We start from the raw sequence: 18,748 nt of genomic DNA on the forward strand, positions 1-18,748 counted from the left end.
TGGTACCGCAAATCTCCTTGTCACTCGGTAGAAATCAGAATGGATCCTTGTATTGTTTTGTGATTAGGCCAGGGTTAAATCGGTGGCTGCGGGACAGCACGGCTCGAAGGGCTGGAAAGGCCCGTTCAGAATTAGAATCAGAATCAGGTTTTAATATCACGACATAGGTCAAGAAATTTGTTGACTTTGCAGCAGCAGTAGAATGCAATATGTAATTGTAGAGAGGAAAGCAACTGAATTATTGTAAAATAATTAAATAAGTAGTGCAACTATAGAAATAAAAAGTAGTGAGGTGGTGTTCATGGGTTCAATGTCCATTCAGAAATCGGATGGCGGAGGGGAAGAAGCTGTTCCTGAATTGTTGAGTGTGTGCCTTTGGGCCTGTGTACCTCCTTCCCGATGGTAGTAATGAGAACAAGGCATGACCTGGGTGAAGGGATCCTTAATGATGGGCGCGACCTTTCTCAGGCACTGCTTCTTGAAGATGGCCTAAATACTACAGAGGCTCGTGCCCATGATGGAGCTGACTGAGTTTACAACTCTCTGTAGCTCACCTTGATCCTGTGCAGTCCCCACCCGCACCCCCCCCAACCCCAGCCAGCAAGAATGCTCTCCACAGTACATCTGTGGACATACCAAATCTCCTCAAACTCATAATGAAGTACAGCTGTTGTCATGCCTTCTTTGTAGCTGCTGAGGTACACTCAGGGGCTTGAAATTGCTCACTGTTTCTAATTCTGATCACTTGATTATGACTGGTGTGTGTCCCCTTGTCTCACCCTTTCTGATGTCCACAATCAGATTTTTTGGTCTTACCGACACTGAGTGGGAGGTTGTTGCTACGACACCACTCAGCTATCTGATATATCTCACTTCTGTACACCCTCTTATCACTGTCTGAGTTTCTGCCAACAGTAGTTGTGTTGTCAGCAAATTTATAGTTGGCATTTGAGCTGTACCTAGCCACACAGTCATGGGTATAGAACGAGTAGAGCAGTGGGCTAAGCACACACCCCTGAGGTGTGCCAAAATTGATCGTCAGTGAGGTGGAGATGTTATCTCTGATTCATGCTGTATTTCTAAATAAATAAATTTTGTGGACACTACCGTAAAATACTGCTGTATGTTTTAGTGATAACGGAATATTACCAGCAGTTGTTGAAGACAGATGGCCCGGTTGAGCAAGCTGAAAGTAATTGGGGTTTGATTTGAAATGATGACGCCACTGTTAGTTAAGCAGTGTTTCGGAATTGTGATTCATATCCAGACTGAGATCAGTAAATATTCACGGTTTTGAATATCCAAGGAGTTTCGTGAGTAATCTTTCCTCATTCAGTGCTGAAGTCTGCATTCTTGATGCACACTTCATCACTTGATCTGAGGTCCCGATTTGCTCTCATTCTGTCTCTCTCTTGGATCCCCACTTGCTACACCACCCCCCCCGGCATCATTTCCACCAATTGTCGCAAGATCTAAGTGCTGAATACAGCAGCTGGGATGTTATGTTGACGTTGGTGAGGCCTCATTTAGAGTATTGTGTGCCGTTCTATTTCTGGTTACCTGTCTGCAGGGAAGATATCAATAAGATTGAAAGTGTGAGACTCACAGGTCTGTAGTTGCGTATTTTTAAAAACTTAATCGAGATACAGTGTCCCCCTCCGGCCCTTCGAGCCACATTGCCTGATTTAACCCTACCCTAATCACAGGACAATTCACAATGACCAAAGAGCCTACTAACCGGCATGTCTTTGGATTGTGGGATGAAACTGGAACACCCGGAGGAAACCCACGTGGTCACAGGGAGAATGTACAGACTCCTGAGAGACAGCGGTGGGAATTGAACCCGGATCGCTAGTATTGTAAAGTGTTGTGTTGTGCTACTGTGCTGGCACGCACTGCGTCTATAAAGCTGAGGCAAAAGGTCAAGGACTGTATCCAGATTATGGAAGAGGAGGTGCTGGCTGTTTTGAGGTGAATTAGATTAGATTAGATTAGATTATGAGGATACTCAGTCCTCTTTTATTGTCATTTAGTAATGCATGCATAAGAAATGATACAATATTCCTCTGGTGTGATATCACAGAAACACAGGACAGACCAAGACTGAAAAACTAACAAAAACCACATAATTATAACATAGTTACAACAGTGCAACAATACCATAACTTGATGAAGAACAGGCCATGGCACAGTAAAAAAAGTTCAAAGTCTCTTGAAAGTCCCACATCTCACGCAGACGGGAGAAGGAAGAAAACTCTCCCTGCCATGCCCGACCACAGTCCTATTCTGAGTCGCCCGAAAACTTCGAGTTCTGATCAGCCCTCCGACACTGAGCACCGAGCACCGTCTCTGCTGAACACTTCGACCCCAGCCTCGGTCGCCAGCAGCAGGCAAAGCCGGGAATTTGGGGCCTTCCCTCCAGAGAATTAAGGTGGATAAGTCCCCATGGCCTGACAAGGTGTTCCTTGGGACCTTGTGGGAGTCTACTGCAGAAGTTACAGGGGCCCTGGCAGCAATATTCAGAAAGTCTGTAGCCATGGATGAGGTGTTGGAGGACTGGAAAATAACCACTGTTGTTCTGTTGCACAACATGCGCAAAGACTAATTCAGGAAATTTTAGGCCAGCGAGCAAGTCATTAATTGTGGCTAAATTATTGGAAGTCATTCTAAGGGGCAAGATTCAAGATTCAAGGTATATGTGTAGTATGCAACCCTGAGATTTGTCTTCCCCACAGACAGCCACGAAACAAAGAAACAACGATCAAAGAAAACCATTAAAACCTCAACACGCAAAGAAAAAGAACAAATCGCGCAAATGGCAAAACAACAGGTGAAAAACACAGAATATGAAACATCAAACCACGAAGTCATAGGAACAGTCCAGAAATATTCAGTTCGGCTCAGTTCAGTTCAATCTAGCGCTGTGTTGTTTGCTGACTGCAGGCCACAAACCAGCCTGCCCTGATCAAAATCGCAGAAAATAGCAATAAATCAAGGAGCAACCAGAAACGCCCCCGAACGTGAACCGCAGAGTCCAATCCACAATCCATAAAAGGATATAGGAAAAGTATTGAGACGTACAGCCCTGATTAGCGGTAGTCAACATGGTTTTGTACATGGCAGGTGATATCTAACCAATCTTATAGAGTATTCACCTTTCACCCGTAACCCATGACCTCTAGTTGTAGTCTCATCTAATCTCAATAGAAAAAGCTTCTTGCATTTACCCTATCTATACTCATAATTTTGTATACCTTTTTCAATCTCCTATGCTGTAAGGCAGGGATTCCCAACCTCTTTTATGCCATGAACCAGTGGATCAAGGGTGAAATGTGAAATATTTAAAGTGAAGCTGAGGGGAACTACTTCACTCAGAGAGTGGTGGGAGTGTGGAACGAGCTGCCAGCGGAAGTGGTGAATGAAAGTTCAATTGCAATATTTAAGAGTGGTTTGGATAGGCACATGCATGGATGAGAGTGCTAGGAAGGGCTGTTGCCTGTGTGCAGGTAGATGGGAAGAGGTAGAAGTCTGAGCCAGCATGATGTAGATGGGCCAAAGGGCCTACTTCCTGTAGGTCCAAGTTTAGTGATGTTCTGCAGAGACTCTTACTGGGACCTCTGCTGTTGTGATAATAAGATATGTGACCTCGTTAGAAATGTGGATCAGTGAGTTAAGTTAGCAGACGATACAATGATTGGTATCTTGTGAATAGGTTGATTGCCAAAGATACAGCAGCATATAGTTCAGTTGTAGAGAAATGCCAGATGGAGTTTAATCTGGCCAAGTGTGAGACGTTGCACTGTAGTAGACACTATACTTTCTGTCTGCATCAAGGCCTGGTATGGAAACACTAATTCCCCTTAACAGAAAATCCCACAAAAAGTGGTGGATATGGCCCAGTCCATCTTGGGTAAAGCCCTCTCTACCATTGAGCAAATCTACATGAAAAACTGTCATAGGAAAGCAGCATCCATCATCAGGGACCCCCACCACCCAGGTCATGCTCTCTTCTCACTGCTGCCATCAGGAAGGAGCTACAGGAGCCTCAGGACTCACCACCAGGTTCAGGAACGGTTATTACCTTTTGAACCAAAGGGGATAACCTCACTCAACTTCACTTGCCCCATCGTTGAAGTGTTCCCACAACCTATGGACTCACTTTCGAGGACTCTTCATTTCATGATCAGATTGGAAATTGGGTTTAATATTACTGGAATATTATATATTGTGAAATTTGTTAACTTTGCGACAGCAGTACAATGCAATACATGATAATATTCAAAAAGCCTGTGAATTAAAGTAAGCATACACACACATATATGTGTGCATGTATATATTTACATAGACATATATAAAATAGTTAAATAAGCAGTGCAAAAGGGGGAAAAAAGAAATAAAAAGTAGTGAGGTAGTGTTGGTGGGTTTAATGTCCATTGAGAAATCAGAATGCAGAGGGGAAGAAGCTGTTCCTGAATCACTGAGTGTGTGTCTTCAGACATCTGTACCTCCTTTCTGGGTGGTGGTGGGGGGGTTCCTTGATGATGGACGCTGCCTTTCTGATGCCTGGCTCCTTGAAGATGTCCTGGATACTAGAGGCTGATGCCCATGATATGGAGCTGACTAAGTTTACAACTCTCTGCAGCTTATTTTGATCCTGTGCAGAGCCACCCCCCCCCACCCCGTTCCAGATGGTGATACAGCCACTTAGAATGCTTTTCACAGTACGTATGTAGAAATTTGTTAGTGTCTTTGGTGACATATCAAATCTCCTCAAACTCCTAATGAAATATGGTCGCTGTCTCGCCTTCTTTATAGCTGTTTTGATATGTAGGGACCGGTATAGGTCCTCAGAGATAGTGACACCCAGGAACTTGAAATTGCTGACTCTCTCCACTTTTCATCCCTCTATGAGGACTGGTGTGTGTTCCCTCATCTTACCCTTTCCGAAGTCCACAGTCAGCCTCGATATTTGTGGTTTATTTGTTTGTTTACTTATTTATTATTCTTTCTTTCTTTTTGTATTTGCGCAGTCTGTTGTCTTTTACACTCTGGTTTTGAATGCCCTAGCTGGGTGAACTTTCATTGATACTGTTATGGTTATTATTCCATAAATTTATTGAGTATGCCCATAAGACAATGAATCTCAGGTTGTATATGGTGATATATATATATATATATATATATATAAAATTTACTTTGGACTTTGAAATCTAAGGGGAAATTATGTACAGTAAATCATAGGATACTTATGAACATTGATGGATCGTGTGATCTTGGGGTCCGTGTCCAAAACTTCCTAAAAGTAGCAACACAAGAAGATAGGCTGATAAAGAAGACTTAAGGCATAGTTGACTTCATTTGGTACCTAGAGTAGAAAAGGCAGGAACCCACATTGTACGAAATTGAGGTTTGGCCTCATTTGGCTTACTGTGTATATAGTTCTGGTTTCTACATTACAGGAAGGATGTGGAATCTTTGGAAAGGGTACAGAAGAGGTTCCTCAGGGTGTATTGCTTGAATTAGAGTAGATTTTAGCACACCCCACACTGATCTTACTAGTTCCCATGTTGTTCTTGATGAATATGGCTGCAAAAGACCACAAGATGGAGGAGTGGAATTTGGTTCATTGAATCTACTCTGCCAATTCATCATTGCTGATCCATTTTTTTCTCTCAGCCCCAATCTCTTGCCTCCCCCCCCCCCGTATCCCTTCATCCCCTGATGATCAAGAATCTATCAGCCCCTGCCTTAAATATATTCACTGACTTGGCCTCCACAGCTGACTGTGGTAGCAGATTCCACAGATTCACCACTCTCTGGCTGAAGAAGTTCCTCCTCATCTCCGTTCTAAAAGGACATCCCTCTATTCTGAGGCTGTGTCCTCTGGTCTTTGACTCCCCTACCATAGGAAGCATCCTCTCCAGGTCCACGCTATCAAGGCCATTCTTTGATAGGTTTCAATGTGGTTACCCATCATTCTTCTGAATTCCAGTGAATACAGGCCTAGAGCCATCAAACGCTCCTCATATGACAACCCTTTCAATCCTGGAATCATTTTCATGAACCTCCTTTGAACCCTTTCCAACGTCAGCACACCCTTTCTTAGAAAAGGGTCCCAAAACTGCTCACAATACTCCAAGTGAGGCCTCACCAGTGCTTTATAAAGCCTCAACATTACTCCTTGCTTTTATATTCTAGTCCTCTTGAAACGAATGCTAATATCACATTTGTCTTCCTCACCACAGACTCAACCTGTAAATTAACCTTTAGGGAATCCTAATTACAGCATAGATAAGATGTACTGTGTGCTATTGTGTGAGGTGATCATCACTCCAAGCTAGTTGCTCTGCCTTTTCCAGCAACTGGGCAGATCATGTGTAACCAATGTTGTTGAGTTTCTCAAGGAGCATACCAAGAAGGATGATGAAGGGAAGATGGTAGATGAGGTATGATCTAGATGGGCCAAAGCATCAGTTTTGTTCTGTTGTGCTGTCTGACTCTAATTGATGAGAACATAGAAAGAAGGAGTGGGTGGGAAGTTCATTTTGAAGTCCAAGGGTAGGAAGATCTTGTGGACACCCTGACTGACCCTGAGTTGGCATCTGGAAAAGACTTTGCTCTCGCAAATGAAAGATCTGTTTCTGTTAAGACAGTGTGAGCGAAAGCAGTAATCGTGATCTCCTGGTTTACTTTCTCAGCCACTGTGTACCCAAGGGAGCTGTTGTGACGTTGAGGAGTTAGTGATGCCGCTCTGACTTCCTCCTGTTTCTTGGAACCGAATGAAGGTTGTGTACAACTAGGGTAAGTAGTAATGCTCTAAAGACCTACAGCTTCTCCTGTCAGCTTGGTTACAAGTTTGTGCTAAGTGAAGGGGAAGGAGCTCACAGTTTAAAAGTACAAAGATTAATTCCTCCAAGATCCTGTTCTATTCAGTGTTGTCTTCTTATCTTGGTCGTACGCTCAATACAAAGCTACATCAGTAAATACCGTTGTGTGTAGTATACGCAACAGACTACATCCAGAGGCCTGACCAGAGCGTGATGGTTGCCCATTCAGTCATTAGCTGTTATGGACAAAAACCCACAGGAGCAGAATTAGGCCATTTGGCCCATCAAATACGCTCCACCTTTCCATCATGACTGATTTATTATCCCTCTGAGTCTCATTCTCTTGCCCTCTCCCGTAACTTCTGACACCCTGACTAATCAAGAGCCTATCAACCTCTGCTTTGTATATACCCAATGATCTGGGCTCCACAGCCGCCTGTGGTAATGAATTCCACAGATCTGCTGCTCTCTGGCTAAAGAAACTGTTCTAATCACCTTGATTTTAGACTTTCTTCTCTGTACTCTGTATGAAGCTGAGCTTAAAATAATAAGTGTAATTAAAGTTAATACTTTGTGGACCTAATATTCTCTTATAATGATAATTAATATATGTGCCTGTATGCCTTTCTTCAGACTATGGTGTTATAAACATTTACTAGAAAGTCAGGGAGAGAAGGCAGGAGAGAGGGGCAGAGAGGGAAATGGATTAGCCATGATGAAATGGTGGAGCAGACTCGATGGGCCTAAAGCCCTCATTCTGCTCCTACGTTTTATGGTCTGTAGCCTCAGGGGCCACAACTTTGTCATGGTTTGCAGGCTTGCATGCCTTAATGACTCAGAGAACTATGCTGGGCTTTATGCTTTGGCTGTTGGTAGAGTCACCCTTGCTTAACAGGTCAAAGTGTAGAGGCCAGGCTAAGAGTGGTCCACAGGTCCTCTGGATTCGGGGGGTTCAGCTCAGAGCTAACAACCCTGACTGAAAAAACAAAATTGTTATGGAAGCAGCAATGAAGATTCCTTTTACGTTTGAGTTTGGTGGTATTCCTGAGTCTCCACCCAGGACTTGCATGGCTGACGGTCGTGAAAACCAAAAGGAAGTTACTTACATGATGAAGGAAGCCCTGAACGCTGCCAGGGCTGGAGACCTTCATTGCTGCCCTCAATGGCAGGGGCGTAACAGGCAGTAAGTAAGTAAGTTGAGGTCATAAAACAATTCCTAAATCCCTTCTTCTGAGAGTGTAAAGCTGAGGGATACCTTTATGGTCTTTAAAAACGTCCAAGGTTTGTACTGAGTGGAAGTGAAAAGGTTTCCGCTGCAGGAAAATCTGTCATTATGTGATAGTCATCAGTAAATGTAACAGAGAAGAGAAGAAGCCTCTTTAGCCAGTAAGTGGAATGTGGAACTTGTCCATCGAGAGTGGTTGGGAGATTAGAGGCAAGCACACAGAGGAAGGAAGGGAGGTCACAGAAGTTTGCAGGTTGTTTAAGTTATAAAATTGAGCAAAATGAATCTGAAATAAAATGCAAAATAATCCACATAGTCAACATAGAATGATACAGAGTTTAATTTTCTGCGGTGCTGCATAGTAACTATGTCTCTGAAATGATTGTGATGGTTTCTTGTGTTAGTTCTGGAGCTTTAGTACATCACTTTAACTCCCTTTATTGACTGACTGTTGCTTTCAGCAGCACACTGTTGGTTGGCACTGTTTTCTTTCCCACCTACCATGCTCTCCTGTATGTATTATTATAGCCATAGAGCTCTACAGCATAGAAACTCATCTAGTCCATGCCAAACTTTTAATAAGCTGAGTGTCGTCGACCTGCACCGGGACCATGGGCCTCCACACCCCTCCCATCCTTGTATATTCCAAACTTCTCTTAAATGTTGCATTCAGACCCACGGTTCCACACTCTCACCACCCTCTGAGTGAAGGAGTTCCCCCTCAGGTTCCCCTTCAACATTTAACCTGCAACCTGTAGTTCTAGTCTCACCCAACCTCAGTGGAAAAAGGCTGCTTGCACTTACCCTATCTAATCACCTCATAATTTTGTATAGCTCTATCAAATCTCCCCTCAGTCTTCTATGTCCTAAGGAATAACATCCTAACCTCCCTTTCCTTATTCATATTTAGATTATGAGGACACTCAGTCCTCGTTTATTGTCATTTAGAAATGCATGCATTAAAAAATGATACAATGTTCCTCCGGTGTGATATCACAGAAACACAAGACAAACCAAGACTAAAACTGGCAAAAACCACATAATTATAACATATAGTTACAACAGTGCAAAGCAATACCGTGATTTGATAAGAGCAGACCATGGGCACGGTAAAAAAAAAGTCTCAAACTCCCGATAGCCCCAACATCTCACGCAGACGGTAGAAAGGAGAAAACTCTCCCTGCCATGAACCTCCAGCGCCGCAAACTTGCCGATGCAGCATCCTGGAAGCAGCCGACCACAGTCCGACTCTGAGTCCGTCTGAAAACTTCGAGCCTCCGACACCGAGCTCTGAGCGTTTCGACCCTGGCCCTGGCCGCCAAGCGACAGGCAAAGCCGAGGATTCGGGGCCTTCCCCTCCGGAGATTTCAGATCACACAGTAGCGACGGCAGCGAAACAGGCATTTCGGAAGTTTCACCAGATGTTCCTCTGTGCTCTCAGGTCTGCCTCCATCAAATCAGAATTGTGCACGGTCTCCTACTTGACAGATAACATCACCAGAGAGGCCGCGCGTGCTTCGTTGCACCGCCATCTTCTCCTCCCGCCATGCCAGCATATGTGTTCTGGGCCAATTCTATGGTGAGACCCAGACCCAGTTCATGGTCAGTAGGACCCAAACTAATGCCTGTCCTCCTGGGGGGTGGGGGGTGGGTAATCTCAGCCTGTACTGCAGTCGTTACACTATTTTAGGTTTGATTTTTTTGTTGAGATACAGTGATACAGTGCAGAATAGGTCCTTCTGGCCCTTTGCCACGTGCCTCCCAGCAACCCTCCATTTTATCCTAGCCTAATCATGGGACAACTTATAATGATCAATTAACCTACTAACTGATATGTCTTTGGACTGGGAGGAAACCAGAGCACCCAGAGGAAATCCACCCAGTCACGGCGAGAACTTGCAAACTCCTTACAGGCAGCGCCAGGAATTGAACCCGAGTTGTGCTAACAACTAGGTAACCATGCCACCCCAATCCTGTTGTTTGTTGGTTATGTCCGACGATGACAGGAGACCTGTGTGGGAGTTTTTGAAGTGGAAAAACCATTGCACTGAGGCAGTTCCATTCTCTCGACCTCAGTGGTATGAGTAGTCACCACAACTGGGGTCTCTCCTGGTTGCAGTGGATGACCATGGCTTGTTCTGTGCCTTGTCATGCCCTCCGCTCTCCTCGGAGTGTTGCAGGACCACCCGGCCATTGGATCTCACTGTAGGTCTCATCCGCCTAGTCTTCCGGAGCTGACTTCAGACGTGTTCCTATCTCACCAGGGTGTGAGATCCACCTGTCGAAGTGGTGTACTGCGGTGTGGCCGCTGTCGCCTGCAAACAGCTACTTGGAGCCACAGGTGAGAACTGAGTGTCTGGTGGGGCCCAGATGTGAGTGAGCAGTCCCAAAATGGACATGACAAGCCCCTTCACACGTCATATATCCCATTTCAGGCAAGAGAAAATCTTCAGTTGCTGGAAATAAAAGTAATGCGCTCAAAATGCTTCAGAAACTCAGCAGGCCAAGCAGCATCTATGGAAAAGAGTAAACAGTTAATGTCCTGATGGAGGGTCTCGGCCCAAAACTTCAACTGTTTGCTCTTTTCCATAGATGCTGCCTGGCCTGCTGAATTGCTCCAGCATTTTGTGTGTATATACCCCATTTACCTACTCTAAGATTAATCTAACCCCTCCTTCCCACGTAGCCCTCTATATTTTTATCATCCATGTACCTGTCCAAGAGTCTATTAAATGTCCCTAATGTATCTATTTCTACCACCACCCCTGTTAGCATGGTCTACCTGATTACCACTCGGTGTTTAAAAAAAAACTTCCTCTGATATCCCCACTTCCCCATACTTCCATCCGATCACCCTAAAGTTGCGGCCTCTGGTATTAGCTATTTCCGCCCTGTGCAAATAGCGCTGGTTGTCCACTTGGTCTGTGCCTCAGAAGATGTTTCTAAAATTACTCCTGTGTTTCTAGAGACTATGAATAGCACAACTTCCTGATTCAGTTACTTGGCTGAAGTTTTCAGAACTGCACAGGAAATGCATTTAAATATTTTTGGACGGATCTTATCTCCATACTGAACTTGTGGTCTGTACCTTGAATGTAACAGCTTGCTACTGGTTAACTTGACCATGGGAGGATCATAAACACCAGAGATTCTACATATGTTGGAAATCTGGACTAACGGGATGGTGTTTGTTGCTGCTGCCCAGGTGAGGCTTGGCTTTATAGAACACAGGCTTTACCAGTGAATTAAGCTGGAGAGTCATCCAGTTAGATTATACAGACATTTGTGAATCAGAATCAGGTTTATTATCACCGGCATGTGTCGTGAAATTTGTTAACTTAGCAGCAGCAGTTCCATGCAATACATAATACAGAAGAAAAAAAAAACAAATAAATAAGTAAATCAATTACAGTATACGTACATTGAATAGATTAAAAATTGGGCAAAAAAAAGAAATAATATATATTAAAAAAGTGAGGTAGTGTTCAAGGGTTCAATGTTCATTTAGGAATTGGATTGCAGAGGGGAAGAAGCTGTTCCTGAATCACTGAGTGTGTGCCGTCAGGCTTCTGTACCTCCTTCCTGATGGTAACAGTGAGAAAAGGGCATGCCCTGGGTGCTGAAGGTCCTTAATAATAGACACTGTCTTTCTGAGACACCGCTCCTTGAAGATGTCCTAGGTACTTTGTAGGCTAGTACCCAAGATGGAGCTGTCTAGATTTATAACCCTCTGCAGCTTCTTGGTCCTGTGCAGTAGCCCCTCCATACCAGGCAGCGATGCAGCCGGTCAGGATGCTCTCCACGGTACATCTATAGAAGTTTTTGAGTGTATTTGTTGACATACCAAATCTTTTCAAACTCCTAATGAAGTATAGTTGCTGACTTGCCTTCTTTATAACTGCTTCAATATGTTGGGACCAGGTTATATCCTCAGAGATCTTGACACCCATGAACTTGAAACAGCGCACTCTCTGCACTTCTGATCCCTCTGTGGGGATTGGTATGTGTTCCTTCATCTTACCCTTCCTGAAGTCCACAATCAGCTCTTTTGTCTAACTGACGTTGAGTGCCAGGTTGTTGCTGTGACACCACTCCACTAGTTGGCATATCTCACTCCTGTACACCCTCTCATCACCACCTGAGATTCTACCAACAATGGTTGTATCGTCAGCAAATTTATAGATGGCATTTGAGCCATGCCTAGCCACACAGTCATGGGTAGAAGCGGTCCCGATGGAGGGTCTTGGCCTGAAACATCAACTATTATTCCTCTCCATAGGTGCTGCCTGACCTGCTGAGTTCCTCTAGCATTTTGTGTGTGTTGCTCTGGATTTCCAGCATCTGCAGAATCTCCTTTGTTTATGAAGTGGTAATTGTTTGAGGTTCCTAGATGTTTTTTTTTCAAAAATGGATGTACTTAAAAAGGCTATTGATGGTACTGTGTAGAGGAAATTGTTCCAAAAGCTCTACAGCTGCTGTTATTTTCAAGTAATTAAGCAACTGTGAATTCTGTTGGTAGAATTCAGAATCAGAATCAGGGTTAATATCACTGGCATATGTTGTGAAATTTGTTGTATGTATTGTGTGTGTGTGTGTGTGTATATATATATATATATAAAATGTAAGTATACAAAAAAGTGTGGTTATGTTCATGGGTTCATTGTCCATTCAGAAATCTGATGGTAGAGGGGAAGAAGCGGTTCCTGAATTGTTGAGTGTGTGTCTTCAGGCTTCTGTACTGCCTTCCTGATGGTTGCAGTGAGAAGAGGGCATGACCTGGGTGATGGGGGTCTCTAATGAAGATTGGCCACATTCTTGATAGCACCACCTTTTGAAGATGTCCTCAGTGCTGGGGAGCCTAGTGCCCATGATGGAACTGGCTGAGTTTACAACTTTCTGCAGCTTTTCCCAATCTTGTATAGTAGCCCCTTCCATACCAGATGGAGATGCAACCAGCTGGAATGCTCTCAACGGTACATCTGTAGAAATTTGTGAGAGTCTTTTGTCATTTTCATTTCTCATTGATTTATCATAGAGCAAATACTGTTGAATTTGGAAAGGTTAGCCATCAAAGTTCAAAGTATATTTATTATCAAAGTATGGTTCAGTCTATCAGAATGCTTGGAAAGAGATCATACACATATTCCAGATGTGTGTCGCAACCAAATTTCAGGATTACCATAGCTCTGATTGTTTACTCATCAAAGGATGTTTCTAGCGGACAATAATGTGCAAGTTCTCAGAAATCTGTGGTATTGTGAGAATTTTGCTAAGAAAGTCTGTGTGGATCCTGGAGGGGTGCCTGTCACTATAGAATGGGGACTTCTGGCCAACTCCTGCAGACAGAGCCTTTCTGCAGCTGGTTCAGTGAAGTTTCTGGACAGTGGAGATTGTAAAGTTTAGTTTTGGTCGGGGAGGGAGGATACAGGGATGGTAAAGGAAGTATCCTGCACCTAAGTGCACAGGTTGCATTAATTTTGTGAGGACTAGAATATAAGAGCGATGATGTGATGGTGTGATTTTATAAGATATTGGTCAGCCTGCACTCATCGAGTCATAGTAAAGTACAGCAAAGAAGCAGGCCCTTCAGCACATCTAATCTGTACTGAGCATTTAAGTTGCCTACTCCCATCGACCTGCACCAGGACCATGGGCCTCCATACCCCTCCCATCCATGTACCTATCCAAACTTCTCTTAAACGTTGAAATCGAGCTGGCACGTACCAATTGCGCTGGCAGCGCATTCCACACTCTCATGACCCTCTGAGACTCATGTTCCACTCATGTTCCCCTTGAACTTTTCATCTTTTGCCATTAACCCATGACCTTTAATTGTAGTCCCACCCAAACTCAGTAGAAAAAACCTGCTTGTATTTACCCTGCAGGCCAGGCAGCATCTATGGAAAACAGTCCTGCTGAGGAGTCTCAGCCCGAAACATCGATTGTACTCTTTTCCATAGATACTGCCTGGCCTGCTGAGTTCCTCCAGCTTTTCGTGTGTTTTACTTGGATTTCCAACATCTGCAGATTTTCTCTTGTTTGTATTTACCCTATCTGTACCCCTTATGATCTTGTATACCTCTATCAAATGTCCTCTCAGTCTTCTAAATTCCAAGGAATAAAATCTTAACCTATTCAATCTTAACCATGTATCTCAGATCCTCCAGACCTGGCAACATCCTTGTAAATTCTCTTTCACCTTGTTTACATCTTTATTGTAGGTAGGTAACCAAAACTGCACACAATACTCCAAATTAGGCCTCACCAGTGACTTATACAACTTCAACGTAACATCCTATCTCCTGTACTCAGTACTTTGATTTATGATGGCTTATGTGCTAAAAGCTTTCTTAACAACCCTATCAATCTGTGATGCCACTTTCAATGAATAACGGACCTGTATTCCCAGATCCCTTTGTTCTACCGCACTCCTCCGTGCTCTGCCATTCACTGTGTAAGAACTACCTATCCTGGTTTGTCATACCTAAGTGCATAACCTTGCACTTGGCTGCATTAAATTTCATCTGCCATTCTTAGTCTATTTAATTTTTTCCAGCTGATCCAGATCTCGTTGCAGGCAATGATAGTCTTCTTCACAGTCCACTACACCCCCAATTTGACGTCATCCATAAATTTGCTGATCCAGTTAACCACATTATCATCCACATCATTGATATAGATGACAAACAACAATGGACCCTGTACCGATCCCTCTGGTACTCCACTAGTCATAAGCCTATAGTCAGAGGCAACCATCCACTACCACTCTCTGACTTTTCCCACAAAACTATTAACTAATCCAATTTACTACCTCATATTGAATGTTGAGTGACTGAAACTTCTTGACCAACTTCCCATGCGGGACCTTGTTAAGTGCCTTGCTAAAATCCATGGAGACAACATCCACTGTCTTGCCTTCATCCACTTTCCTGATAACTTCCTTGAAAAATTCTATAAAATTGGTTAGACACAACCTACCATGCACAAAGCCACACTAACTATCCTTAATCAGTCCATGTCCATCCAAATACTTACTGTATATATCCAGTCCCTTAGAATACCTTCCAGTAACTTTCCCACTACTGATGTCAAGCTCACTAGCCTATAATTTTCTGGTTCATTTTTAGTCTCTTTTAAACAGAACAACATTGGCTATCCTCCAATCCTCCGGCACTTCACCCATCACTAAGGATGATTTAAATATCTCTGCTGGGGCCCCAGGAATTTCTGCAGTTGCCTCCCACAGGGTCTGAGGAAACACCTTGTCAGGCCTGGGGATTTATCCATCCTAATTTGCTTCAAGACAGCAAACACTTCCTTGTCTGTAACCTGTATAGGGTTCACAATGCTGCTGCTTTGCCTCACTTCTATAGACTCTGTGTCTGTCTCCCAAGTAAATACAGATGCAAAAAGTTCACTTAAGATCTCCCCGTCTGTTTTGGCTCTATGCATAGATTATCATTCTGATCTTCCAGAGAATCAATTTTGTCCCTTGCAATCCTTTTGTTCTTAACATATCTGTAGAATCCTTTATGATTCTCCTTCACCTTGTCTGTTAAGGCAACCTTATGCCTTTTCTTAGCCTTCCTGATTTCTTTCTTAAGTGTTCTCTCGCATTTCTTATACTCTATAAGCACCTTATTTTGTTCCTATCTGCCTATACCTGTTTTGCACCTCCTTTTATTTTCTTAACCAGGACCTCAATATCTCTTGAAAACCAAGGTTTCCTACACCTGTTATCTTTACATTTTATTCTGACAGGCACATACAAGCTTTGTACTCTCACAATTTCACTTTTGAAGGCCTCCCACTTACCAACTACAGCTTCTCCAGAAAATAGCCTGTCCCAATCCACACTTACCAGGATCTTTCTAATACCATCAGAATTGGTTTTCCTCCAATTTAGAATCTCAACATGCAGGCCAGATCTATCTTTCTGTATATTTACTTTGAAACAAATGGCATTGTGATCACTAAATGATAGGTTTCAATGAGATCCCCTCATTCTTAATTTAGTCCGTTTGCTTTTACTCACAAAACAATTAATGTGACTAGTTACCATAATAAAGATGCAACACAGAATACATGGCTCTGACAAAAAGTTTAATGTATGAGGAGCATTTGATGGTTTTGGGCTTGTGTTCTCTGGAACTTAGAAGAATGAGAGGGGATCTCATTGAAACCTATTGAATGTTAAAAGGACTCGATAGAGTGGATATGGAGAGGATGTTTCCTATACTGGCTGCGTCTAGGACCAGAGGGCACAGCCTCAGAATAGAAGGAAGTCCATTAAGAACAGAGATGAAGAAGAATTTCTTTAGCTAGAGGGTGGTAAATCTGTGGAATTCATTGCCATGGACAGCTGTGGAGGCCAAGTCACTGGGTATATTTAAAGCAGAGGTTGATAGGTTCTCGATTAGTCAGGGTCTCAGGGGTTATGAGAGAAGGTAGGAGAATGGGGTTGGGAGTGATAATAAATTAGCCATGATGGAATGGCAGTACAAACTCAATGGGCTGAATGGCTTAATTCTGCTCCTTTGTCTTATGGTCTTATGATCTAAGTACTCTACCAACCAGTTTAATTTAGCAACCAACTCCCACAAGTGATCTAACTAGTAATTCTTGTTAAGTTTGTACTGAAAACATTGACTAATTTGGTAAAATATGCCAAGAGAGCAGGTCAGATTGGCACAGGAGCAAGGCATTCACACTCTTGATCGAGTCCCTAACCTGTACCTCCATTCCACTCATCAACCGTAGATCCGTGTCCCTTGGTACTGTTATTGTTAAAAGCATAGTTTATATTGATCCATGGCATCCATAGAATGAGAGAATTCCAGTGCCTATTGTGTGGAAATTTGTTTCCCGATGCTTCCTTAAATGCTCAGCTTTAATTTTGAAGTTGTGTGTCTTGGTCTGGCTTCGACCAGAGGAAGGTCAGGTCATAGGATTAGGAAGTATTTGGCTCCCTACACCCATGACCGTGTGGCTAGGCACACCTCAAATACCATCTCTAAATTTGCTAATGTCACAACCACCTTTGGCAGAATTACAGATGGTGACGAGGAGGCTTACAGGAGTGAGATAGATCAGCTAGTTGAGTGACGTAGCTGCAATAATTTTGCACTCAGTGTCAGTAAGACCAAGGAGTTGATTGTGGACTTCAGGAAGGGTAAGACGAGGAAACACACACCAGTCCTCATAGAGGGATGAGAAGTGGGAAGGGTGAGCAATTTCAAGTTCCTGGCTGTGAACATCTCTGAGGATCTTTCCTGGACCTGGCGTATTGACAGCGGCTATATTTAATTAGGAATTTGAGGAGATTTGGTATGTCACCAGAGACACTCGCAAATTTCTGCGGATGTACTTTGGAGACTAACTAGCTGGCTGCATCATCGTCTGGTATGGAGGGGCCACTGCACAGGATCGAAGTAAGCTGCAGGAAGTTGTGAACTCAGCCGGCTCCATCATGGGCACTAGCCTCCCCAGCATCAAGAATCAATATCTCAAAGAGGCAACATCGATCATCAAGGACAACTATTGCTAAGGACAGGCCCTCTTCTCATTGCTGCCATCAAGGTGGGGCTACAGGAGCCTGAGAGCACACACTCAGTGATTCAGGAACGGCTTCTTCCCCACCAGATTTTTCAATGGACATTTCACCCATGAACATTACCTTACTACTTTTTTCTCTCTTTTGCGCTATTTATTCAATTTAACTTTTAAAAAAATACGTGTGTGTGTGTGTGTGTGTGTGTATGTATGTGTGTGTGTGTGTGTGTGTGTGTGTGTGTGTGTGTGTATATATATACACACACACTGTATACACACACGTATGTACGTATTATATACGTTTACTGTAATTTGCAGTTTTTTAGTATTATGTATTACAATAAACCACTGCTGCCATAACAACGAATTTCGCGACATATTCTGGTGATATTAAACCTGATTCTAATTCTGATTCTGAAAATGCCATGCATTTTCGACAAGTTACCCATTGTCATCACGGTGTGCTGCCAGTGTGGGAAATGAGCATTTTGAGTAGTGGATGGGTACTAATTATTGCAGAAATGAAACAGAAAATGCTGTTGGAACAACGAGGCTAATATGAGGTCAGAGTGAGAAACGTCATGTAGAATTAATGTGGGATGTAACTGAGAGCACAGGATTTCTCTTGTGAACTGAAGAATGCAAAATAATCATCCAATCCGCATCTCTCCGATACAGGAGACCACGTCGTCAGGACAGATTATGGTATGTGAAAGTAAACGCACAAGTGAATCTCTGCCACACATTGTGTGCACGTCTGGTTGCCTAGTTACAGGAAGGATGTCATTAAGCTGTGAAGGGTGCAGAAAAAATGAACTGGAGGGCTTGAGTTATAAGAGAGACTCATCAGGCTGACATTTTCTTCCTAGAGTATAATAGGCTAAGAGGTGAACGTATAGATATATTGTAAAATCCTAAAACTGAGATAAGGTGAATGGTCAGGGTAGGGGCATCTAAAACTAGAGGCAAGGATTTATGATGAGAAAAGAGAAATTCAAAGAGTATTTAAAGAGGAGGGTTGATACATGGAATGGGCCACCAGAGAAAGTGATGAAGGTGGGTACATAACTATATATAAAAGACCATAAGACCATAAAATATTGGAATAAATTTAGGCCATTTGGCTTATTGAGGCTGTACTGCC

At 43.2% G+C, this 18,748-nt stretch overlaps 1 protein-coding gene across 10 annotated transcripts in view; it reads left to right on the forward strand.

Moving 5' to 3' along the window:
* The window catches only part of LOC134360022 (membrane-associated phosphatidylinositol transfer protein 2), a 307,102-nt gene that overhangs the window by 38,445 nt on the left and 249,909 nt on the right, over positions 1 to 18,748 (forward strand). For 9 of the 10 annotated variants that reach the window (XM_063074026.1, XM_063074020.1, XM_063074024.1 and 6 more), the window contains exon 2: positions 6,699 to 6,801. The exons of the other annotated variant lie outside the window; for it this stretch is intronic. The gene's annotated coding sequence lies outside the window, so the exon portion shown is untranslated. The remainder of the gene's footprint in view (positions 1 to 6,698; positions 6,802 to 18,748) is intronic. 10 annotated transcript variants of the gene reach the window in all.

The sequence above is a fragment of the Mobula hypostoma genome, chromosome 21, assembly GCF_963921235.1.
Source record: "Mobula hypostoma chromosome 21, sMobHyp1.1, whole genome shotgun sequence".
Lineage (NCBI taxonomy): Eukaryota > Metazoa > Chordata > Chondrichthyes > Myliobatiformes > Myliobatidae > Mobula > Mobula hypostoma.